Genomic DNA, 11,287 nt, shown 5'->3' on the forward strand with positions numbered 1-11,287 from the left:
TCCCTTATGCATTCTAGGAGCAAAAGCAAACAAATTGTAGCTACCCTCCTCATGCACTCTACTGCATGAAGGGATTATCCACATCTTCCTCACCTTGCTATGTGCCAATGCTGGGCAGTAGGAAGCATTTCCTGAAATAAGATGCTTAAGGGAAAGGCTTGCCCTTTCTATGAGGATTGGCAGTGAAATGAATTGATTAGCTAGTGATTCTTTTCCAACACTAATTTTGTGATTCTGTGAATTCTTCCTGCTGATGTGGTTTCCAGTGTGATGAATAACTCACAGGACCAGCTCCTTCAACCAGTTCTGGTATTACTATTCTCCATTGTTCCTGCTGCTGCTAGCTCATTTGCAGACCTGCTCCTACTGACATCTGTGCAGGAGGGGAAGATGGGGTTTCAAAGAGGGGGACAACCCTTTTACTTAAGGCAGGTAAGGAATTCAGGAGCTTGTGCCAGTCTCAACATTGCTTTGTTAGGGAAAGTCTCCTACGTTATTTTTATTGACACTTTTATTAAAACCGTTGTTATGCATGCCCTTGGGGGGAAGTACTTTGCCTTTTTTAAAAAGTCTAGGTATATGGGAGTGATATTTTTGATGATTTCAATGGGAGACGAGCATATTTCAGGATTGGATCCATAGAACTGCAACCAGTAAGAAAGCACAGACTGTGCACTTAACCTCAGAAATTTCCCTACACACTGTACCTGAGGAAAGGATTCATCTTAAATTTGAGGCATTTGCACCACTCCATCTATAACCAGGAGGATAACATTTAATCTCTGAGGAGGAATTGAAAATCTTACTATTTTAACTAAAGAATTAGGAAAAGTTATAACATATCTACTGTATTCACAAAAAGAAAAAGTGAATAATTTAAATTTAGAAGCAAACAAAAATTAGATCAAAAGTAAGAATTTGAGACTTAGGAATGAGTGGAGAATATCAATATTCTGGTGGAACAGGAGAGTTGTGTTAAAGAAAGAGCTAGAAAAATTCATGGAGGTTAGGTCCATAAAAGGCCAGGGGGTAAGGAATGGTGCCCCTGGCCTCAGTTTGTCAAAGGCTGGAGAAGGATGGCAGGAGACAAATTGCTTGATCATTGTCTTTGGTCCACTCCCTCTGGGGCACCTGGCACTGGTCACTTTTGGCCAGAAGGATACTGGGCTAGATGGACCTTTGGTCTGACCCAGTATGGCCGTTCTTATGTTCTTATTATCCTACAAGGCTCTGGTATTGATAAGTGTTATCATTACCACTTGCTTTCCTTTATAATCCCCCCATTTTCTACTAATCTCAAGTCCCTGAATCTTTTACTTTTTCAGGGGCAAGTTTTCTAGATTGAGGTTCTTAAGTAAGCATACTTTTTTATTAAGTAAATTATTTTTTGCAAGAACTTATAGAAGCCCAACATTATTTTATATTTTAAACATGTAAAGCACACAACATTTTCTTTTGCAGCTTTAGATTACATGGTTTTCCTGCAATTTACCAGTGAGCCTGAACAGTTAGTCTGGCCCAACTTGCTTTCTTTCCATGCTGGCCAGTTCCAGTCACATAGACTTCCTTAAATGTCTGCTCTCCAGGGTGAAAATGAGAATACTTGCCATTGAGGAATTCATCTGGCTGGATCAGGTAGCACATTTTATTCCCCTTGGTAATTTTAGATGGGCTCAACTTTTCTTTTTCTTTTATATGATTCTACAAGAAAAATCTAGGATGTTAGGCAGATTTCGGTATAAAACCTGGAAGAAGAGCTTGATGCTTTTTGACAGATGATCCTATTAAGCATTTTTATTTTTCAGATTTTATATAATTTAGAAGGCAGGATGAAGATATCATCAGATTTTGATACTTCATTTCAATGTGATTTTTATCTTTTGATAGCCTATGTTGTTTATTGTATATTGACTTTAGTCCTAAGGCTCATTGGATTTGTGATAATTGTTTCCAAGATTTATGTGTCATTTTTAGGACAACACTATGTTGTTTCCCTTTTGTGAGGGGTAAATTTCTGGTTTTTCAAACCTCTATAGACAGAATAAGTACAGCATCTTAGTGTTTTCCCTCTCAATTTCTCTATTGGTTACTTGGTGTGACATTTGTTTTGAATCTTATATTCTGTTTTGTACATTGTGTGTGATATCTGGGGCAATAACAGCCTGCACATGTCCTGTTCCTAATTTCAGAAAATAAGCAGGACAGGCTTTTTTAGTGCATGGATGGGACATTACGTGGGTGTTATCTTTCTAAGCACTGTGGTATGCAGGGTACTTTCAAATAATATTTCTGTGCCATACAGCCCAGCATAAACCTTTCCAGATTTTCCAAAGTGCTTTGAGATCTGTGGAAATAAGTGGAAGGCTTTACAGGTAGACAGATTTAGGTGTACATTATTGTTGTTAGCTCCCATAATATGTATGTAAAAAGCACCTATTAAAATTAGGTCATTATCTTCATCAAGTCCAGTGATCATAGGGGCACATCTAAACTACATTCCTCTTTCGAACAAGGAATGTAAATGAGGCAAATCGAAAGTGCAAATGAAGTGTGGATTTAAATATCCTGTGGTTCATTTGCATATTTGTGTCTGAGAGCTTTTTCGAAAAAGGGTTTTTCGAAAGTGAAAGCGCAGTCTAGACAGGGTTCTTTAAAAAAAATCCGTTTTTGAAAGAACCCATATTCCTGAAAAAAATGAGGAGTACGGGTTCTTTCAAAAAAGGTTTTTTTTTCCCAAAAGAATCCCGTCTAGATTGCACTTTCAATTTTGAAAACCCCCTTTTTCAAAAAAGCACTTGGACAAGAATATGCACATGAAGCACAGGATATTTAAATCCGTGCTTCATTTGCACTTTCGATTTGCCTCATTTACATTCCTCTTTCGAAAGAGGAATGTAGTCTAGATGCGGCCCACGGGAATACAAAGGATGGACATCTGTCCTGACATTTCCTAGCATGTGGATCACTCGATGCCCTCCCATTTGCGATCATATAACTGCCCTGTGGCAACTGCAGTAATTGCCTATATGTAAAAACACCATTAGGGAAGTATTTAATGTATTTTAGCTGTCTTTTAAGGCTGCTCCATAATTAAAGTAATTTGTAGAATGTATTAAATATTATTAAATTAGTTCTGTGTTCTGGGTTTTTTATGATTTTTTAGAGGAAACATGAACAAGAAGAAAATCACTAAATTAATTAACAACATCAATTCAAACCAGTGGCATTGCTATGACAGGAAAAATGGGTGGGCTCCACTTTTAGGTAAAAGGGCTTCGATGGAGGGCAGGGAAGAGGGATGGAGGACCCTGAGGGTATGTCTACACTGCATGGCTCCGTCGACGGAGCCATGCAGTGTAGACATACCCTCGGGGGCAGGAAGGATTGGATGTGCAAGGGGGATCCAGTTCCAGTGGGAGGGATCCAGTGCTCTGGGGGGGCAAGAACAGGAGGGAGTGCAGAAGAGGTCTGGTGCCCTGGGGAAAAGGGCAAGAGGAGTCAGGAGGAATGGGGGACCTGCCTCCCCAACACCACTCTTACTGCTCAGCAGGCAGCCCTGCCAAACTGTTGTCCTGCCCGAATGCCGTAAGTTACTACCTCAGGGTATGTCTACACTACCTCGCTAGTTCGAACTAGTGGGATAATGTATGCATACTGAACGTGCAAATGAAGCCCGGGATTTGAATTTCCCGGGCTTTATTTGCATAAGCCGGCCGGCGCCATTTTTAAATGCCGGCTTGTTCGAACCCCGTGCCGCGCGGCTACACGCGGCACGGGCTAGATAGTTCGAACTAGCTAGCCATTCCGAACTATCTGTACGCCTCGTTCCATCTGTACGACCTATCCCCCATGAATTTAGCTCTTTTTTGAATCCTGTTATAGTCTTTGACTTCACAACGTCCACTGACAAGGAGTGCCACAGATTGTGCATTGTATGAAGAACTACTTCCTTTTGTTTGTTACAAACCTGCTACCTAATAATCTCATTTGGTGACTCCCTGGTTCCTGTGCAATAGGAAGGAGTAAATAGCTCTTCTTTATTCACTTTTTAAGTTCTCCCTATGCCATTCAGCTAACATCCTTCCTGACTGCGTACAACCCCCGTTATCCAAAAGATCCTGTGACCCTCCTAATCCAGTTTCAACACAATCCACATCCAGTACTTTGAAATCTCTTTTCGCCCCTGCTGGCACCCAACACAAGTTTTTCTTAAAGGTCAAGTTTTCTGGTCTTACAGCTCTCTCACACATCTGAGGCTTTATGGACAACTTGATGTGTTTACCCCTAGTTCATATTCTAAGGCCTTTCCCAAGGCATTTTTTAAACTTAATGATTCTATCCCTACCAGAAAAGCATTCATCCAAATGTTTCAAACCCACAAAAGTCTTGATTCAAGTCAAAGTTTTAGTGATAAGCTAGGGAGTTTTGTATCCATTCTAATTGAAATTGTTGTGTAGTGATGGTCCTGAACTGGGACATTATAGCAAAACCTTCCAAAATTTAAAGGAGGTACAAGTTATGTGCATGTAGTCCCATTACAGAGACCCAAATGAAAGGAATGGCGTGGACCTATATCTCTCTATTTCTTCTCCAGTTTGTCATTTTAGATTTTATTGACAAATGGTGACTTGGGAGTAAGATTTGTTAGGTGAGTAGGAAACTATCATCTCATTGCCTTTCTACAAAAGGATCAAGAATAAGGATGTGCCATCAGTTTAGCAAGGACTGTGTGAGAGAGAATTAAATTGGTTCACTTTTAGCCCCTAAAGTATGCTACTAGCTTGCAAAGAAAGAGAGAGAGTCACTGTTAAATTTTTCCACTAATCTGATGAGAAGAGAGAGAGACAGACAGAGAGAGTTCACTTGGCTAATTTTCTAGCCAGCAGCTACAGCAATGCTTCCATTAGGAGATATGAAAAGAGACAAAGAGTTATAATAACTATAGATCGGCTTTGTTGGCCAGAAGAAGTTCTAACTATGCTGGGGGAGATAGAGAGGGGAGTGGAGAGGTATGAAGGCATGCTCCCAAGGGACATTTTTTGTTTTAATATCATCATTTTGGTGCATCTCTATCTGCACATTCAATTAACACTGAATGAAAATAAAGGGTTATTTTACATCACACTGCCTATCCAGTTAAGCGCGAATAAAAGCTAGAATTTTTCATTGACCCTGTATTATTCTCCTTTGTGAGCACTTGCAAGAACAAATTTTGTGGGCCCAATATTTCAGGGAAAATAATCCCTAGAAAAATACATTTCTTTCCTCTTTTTTTCTTTCCCAGTGTTGTAATTCTTTTTAGTACAGCCAAGTTGAATACATGCCAGTTTTGCTTATATGTTGCCCAGTTCTCCAATGTTAGGATTACTAGCAAACTATTCGTCAAATCCCTTATACCATCCTTCCTTCTTACGCTAATTCACTCTAAACAGAAACTACATGACTTGTCTCTTTCTCTTTCTTTCTTACATTAAATCAGTTAATGCTTCCCAAAGCACAAGCAGTTGAGAGTTATGCATTTTCACATTTCTCATCTACGTTAATTCCAAGATTGTTTTGTCCCACCCTAACCTCCTTCTCCTCTGAGTGCTTTCTTGGATAAAAACAACAGTGCCTGAAGCAAATACTTTCATAACCTTGTATATTGGGATGATTACACTAGAGCGCCTAACATGAGGGAACACATTTCTAGGAATGGGTGTGTGCCTGAAAAAAAAAAACAGGGAGTACTGGGAATCCTGCAAGAAAGCCTGTTTTCTTGAGATAGCTGAACTTGATTTTAAGAAGTAAGCAGTTTGACATGGTTTTGATGAAAAGTCTCAGAGGGATAGCCATGTTAGTCCGTAACTTTAAAAACAATGAGTAGTCTTGTGGCACCTTAGGGTGCATCTACACAGCAGGGCTAAAGTGGAAATAAGCTATGCAAATTGAACTATGTAACTTAATTTTAAATAGTTTATTTTGGCTTTTGGAACTGTCTACACAGCTGGAAGTCCAAGAAAGGGCACTCTCCCTCTACTTCCCTTTTTCCTGGTAAAATGAAGGTTTCTTCCATTAGATATACAAACATTATTATAACAATTACATTTATTTTATTAAATATTCCTCTGAAGAAAGCAAGCACTCAAGATTTTGAGGCAATCCAATGGAGTGATAATAGCCTTCTTTTCCACATCTGTATGTAGATTTTACAATGAGCATAATGCATCCAGCATTGCATGGTGCAATAGGCCAGGTACTGGAAATGATATGGACTGATCTTCAGCTGTGGTAAATTGGCATATGTTAACTTAAATAGAATGTTGCCAATTTACCCCAGCTAAAGATCCACCCCTGTATTTTAATTCTCACTTTTTTATTTCAAAATGTTGTAATCTAATTCTGCAAGAAAGTAATTCAGGGTCATGTGTGGATGCATGTTAGGGAGTCCAGCCAGCCATCAGCCATTAAAATACAAAGAACAACAACTGCAAGTCACAACAGAAGCAGAACTGAGGCCCTTTCCCCATGCAATATGTAGTTCCTGGATTTAAAAAAAACCCACCTCAAATCCTTGCATTGAGACACACACGTGCACATACTTGAGCATTCTGAAATCTGTTTTGCTCAAAATGAGGACAGCAGAAAGGAAATATACATCTTTAATTACTATCCTATTGTTGGTAGAATTTATAAATGATGATATTGTTACCTGAGGGCTTGCTGACAGACTGCTTCAGTTCTCCTCAGTCTGGCTCTAATCCCAGTTGCTATTTTCTCTATTGAATCCTGGAATGCAGACAGAAAAGGGTTTTCCTTCCATAAACCAACTTGTCTGAACCCAGATTACTGTGCTGTGTCACTACAAAAGAGCGCACCACTAATGCCACTCGGCTTTTAACTGACAATAAAAATACCTGCTTTATTTACTACTCTTCTCCCCAGATAATGGGGGCTATTTAACATATTGACTCTTACAAAAATTCAGCAGAGCTCAGCCTAGGATTGAAAGAATTGACTTGCTTGGGTACTGTACCCGCAGTTATGGGGCATCTGCCCTGTACTAGCTCTTTAAGGGTTAAAACCCAGATCTGGGCGAGGGCTGGAATAGTGGAGCAGTGGAGCCAGCAGCTGTGGAAATAATTAGCCAATTAGGTTCCAGCTGAGGGCAGTATAAATAAAGGCTCTTGGAAAAATGGAGAGAGACTCACTCTTGCTCTAGGTGTGGAACAGGAGGGACTTATCTGTCAGGGAAGCTAGAGGCTTCCTGACTTAAGAGCAGGAAAAGATAGGTAGAACTGGGGAAGCTCTGGCCAAGCAAGCTCCCAGGCTGCAGGGCCTGAAGCAAGACCTGAGGGTACTAAGAGACAGAGCCAGGACAGGCAAAGGGAGCAGGTCCATACCACCTTGCCAATGATGATTTGCCATTTCAAACTGCCGTTTGCTCGCTGATTACATCTCTGAAACAAGACCTGAGCTCTAACTTATATCCTTAGTCAGGTAAGCTAGCCTGAGTTTTATGGACCTCCCAAATAAAATCCAGATGAGAGGGTATTTTTTTTTCTGGATGGGTGGCAGGTATGTTTCTGTGAAAGAGTCCAGGTTAATTGTGCAGTGGGAACATTCCCTTGAAAAACAGTAAGTTGTCAAGATTTGACTATCTAGCATCCTGTTGAATGAGCAATTTATTATAAAAACTACCACTGATTAATCTATACTAATTCCAATACACTAAGGAGAAAATACAAATGTCTGAGGAAGGCAAAAGGAGAATACTGAGAAGAAACAATAATGGCAGCTGGAGAAGAAGTAAAAAGAAAGAGGGCATTACTCATGAGGACATCAGTTCTTGATTCTAGGGCACCCTGGGCATGACTACACTAGGAAATTATTTTGAAATAGTTATTTCAAATTGGCTGTGTCTACACTGGCATGAATTTCCGGAAATGCTTAAAACAGAATAGTTTTCGTTATAAGTATTTCCGGAAAAAGAGCATTTACACTGGCAGGCTGCTTTTCCGGAAAAGCGTCCGTGGCCAATGTAGACGCGCTTTTCTGGAAAAGAGCCCCAATAGTCATTTCCGCGATTGGGGCTTTTTTCCGGAAAAGACTACTGGGCTGTCTACACTGGCCCTTTTCCAGAACAGTGTTCCGGAATAAGGACTTATGCCCGAGCGGGAGCAGAATAGTTTTTCCGGAATAGCGGCTGATTTTGTACAGTTCAACATCGTTGCTTTTCCAGAAATTCAAGGGCCAGTGTAGACAGCTCGCAGCTTATTCTGGAAAAGCGGCTGATTTTCCATAATAAGTGGCCCAGTGTAGACACAGCCATTTAGTTTTTCAAAATAAGCTTATTCCCTGAGGGTATGTCTACACTTACACCCTAATTCAAACTAGGGATGTAAATGTAGGCATTTGAAATAGACAATGAAGTGGGGATTTAAATATCTCGTGCTTCATTAGCATGATCTCGCTGGCGCATTACTCCGATCACCAGCTGTTGAAAAAACATTTTTTGAGTAATGTTAGTTCTAACCAAGGGGTTTGGTTCGAACTAACACGTCCCGGCTCGCACTTTCACTTTTGAAACAGCTGGTGATCAGAGTAGCGTGCCAGCAAGATCATGTTAATGAAACGTGGGATATTTAAATCCCCACTTCATTGACTATTTCAAACGCCTACATTTGCATCACTAGTTCAAACGAGGGTGCAAGTGTAGACCTACCCTGAGGCTGCGTCTAAACTACACGCCTGTCGGCAGAGGGATGTAAATTAGATACATCGAAAGTGCAAATGAAGCGGGGATTTAAATATCCTATGCTTCATTTGCATAATCATGTCCTGGCACTGTTTCGAACAAGTGCCATTTCAAAACATGCGGTTTTTCCGAAAACAGGGAGTTTTTTAAAGATCTTGTACTCCTTATTTTTTGAGAAGTACCGGGTCTTTCGAAAAATCTCCCCGTTGTTGAAAAAACTGAGTCTAAACTGCGCTTTCAGTTTTGAAATGCCACTTGTTCGAAACAGCACCAGGATGCGTTTATGCAAATGAAGCGTGGGATATTTAAATCCCCGCTTCATTTGCACTTTCGATGTGTCTAATTTACATCCCTCTTCCAACAGAGGGGTGTAGTTTAGACACACCGTGAGGAAAGCAGGAATACAGAGATTGAAATAACCAGCTCATTATTTTGAAATAATGGATGTGATAGTGGGTGAACGCTTCACTTATTATTTTGAAATAAGATGTGTGTCTGTGTGTGGGGGGGAGGGGGGGGGATATTTCAAAATAACTCCATAGTGTAGACCAGAGCCCTGTGTAGTTATCTCTCTGCATCTCATGGGAAAACCGTGCCTTCTGTACAGTTACAGGATTAAAGATATCCTGCAGGAACTTTTCAACTAGGAGAAGCAGTGTGTGAAGTGTGGTAGAGTGTTGTCAGTGCATGAGACAGTTTTCAATGACACATCCTCATTTACTTGTATTAAGATGTTGTTAAAGTATATAGAATAAGTAGGGCTGGGCTTGGTCACTCCTTGAATGAAGGACTGCCAGAAAAAACAGAGTTCTGTGAGATGAGATTTACTCAGTAAATAGAACTTTTCACTCTAAGTCAATACCAAAATATACTGGAGTTAGAACCACAAATGCTGTTAAGAGTGTTATCATTGAGATGAGACATAACCACAGATGTGACATATATTCCTTAAAGATAACATATTTGCAAGAGTAGATGTATCAATTCCAGTCAAATTCCATTTTGATTAATTACATGCTAGCTTATATACTTTTTTCTACCAGAAAGCGTACTATTCATTGCATAAAACTTAACATTCACATTCACACACGCTGGCAGTAATTATGTTGTATTCTTAAATGTAGAATAGAAGATGCTATGGTACCACAGTGAATTGGTTTTCACTGGAACTTATTACCGTATTAGCACTGCCAGTGTCACCCAAATTATACTTATATTGTTGTGTTATTGGAGGAGTCTTCTTTCCTGAGAACTTCTAGCCCAGAAAAATTAAAAGCTTTTCCACACAACTGAGAAACAACATAGCATTAGCTGAAAACAAATTCAAACTCTACACTCTAGAAAGATAACACAGAGAAACAGGTGGTCTAATAGGGGGCATAAAGGGTGACTCTTCTTCCCCGGCAGCCTTTCGTGTATGCGTGCTGACTTCTCATCCTGAGCTGGAAAAAGAACCTACCTCCCTCAGCCAGCAGTGATAGCTCCTGTCCTGACTGGGTGGGTCCAGCTCCCCACCACCAGTGTTGCAACAAGGCGCACACGGTCACATGGCAGTGCGACCCCATTATTTTGTGTCACACCATTCATTCCTCCCCTTCACACTGGGCTGGGATTTGGACTATAATGCCAGCATGTAGAATGCCACTGAGAGAGGTCAGTTCCTTTCTTCTTGAAAAACTCGGCTCCACTGCTGCCATTGAAAATAATTAGATGAAAATGGTCCAAATAGACAACTTTATAAAAACTGAGGACAACTGTCCCCAACTACACTGCAGACAGTTACTTAGAATCAGTAGATACAAATTACTGGGTTGCTGTCTTTGTAGTTCAAAGTCTTAGCAGCTAAATGCATAGAATTTGGGTAACTTGGAATTCCCTGGGCTCCCATAGAACTGAAATGTATCCATATCCCGTAATGTAGTTTCTCTGTATAAATGTACCAACCTCCCACTAAGAAAATTAGCTCTTTAATCACTTGAATCCAAATAAAGTGTTGTTATATCCTAAAGGCACTGAAGTTCTGTGCTTCTGAGAGAGTGCCTGAACATTTCCCAAACACAGTTAGGGGTGTGGGGGGAAGCACTTTTATTTAATTTTCTATAATTAAGAAAGAAGTCAGACAGAAGCCAAAATTGCATTTGTGGTGTTGCTTACTAAAAACCTGCCTTCAGCCAATTTTTTTTAAGGTAAATCAGGGTGGGAATGGTGATGGTGGGGAGAAAAATGTAAATGTCCAACATCAAAGAAGAAAAGAGAGAACAGTCTGAAACCTCTCCATTGTTTTCCCCAAAAAAGGAAACTCTGTGCTCAGACAGCTAACGATACCTCATGTTCTACATCTGCAGTGATTTATGGGGCTTAGGATACAAGTTTAGCTTTTCTGACTTGCAGTTAAATGCTCAGATTTTCCATCAATAACCTGAATCAAATGACTCCCTCATTCATACTTAGAACTTGCTGACCGAGGCAATAAATTAGATATGCAAAGGCGAGTTGTAAAGGGAATATCTTTGCAAGTCCTTAAGTGACCTCTTCCAACTTCCTACAAGC

General features: G+C 40.2%; 1 long non-coding RNA gene across 1 annotated transcript in view; it reads right to left on the reverse strand.

Annotated features, from left to right (window-relative positions):
- The window catches only part of LOC142828956 (uncharacterized), a 49,679-nt gene extending 42,835 nt beyond the window's left edge, over positions 1-6,844 (reverse strand). Inside the window, exon 1 of the long non-coding RNA XR_012903141.1 lies at positions 6,692-6,844. This is a non-coding gene — a long non-coding RNA (uncharacterized LOC142828956). The remainder of the gene's footprint in view (positions 1-6,691) is intronic.
- Between the last annotated feature and the right edge of the window lie 4,443 nt (positions 6,845-11,287).

This window comes from Pelodiscus sinensis, chromosome 4 (assembly GCF_049634645.1).
Source record: "Pelodiscus sinensis isolate JC-2024 chromosome 4, ASM4963464v1, whole genome shotgun sequence".
Taxonomy (NCBI): Eukaryota; Metazoa; Chordata; order Testudines; family Trionychidae; genus Pelodiscus; species Pelodiscus sinensis.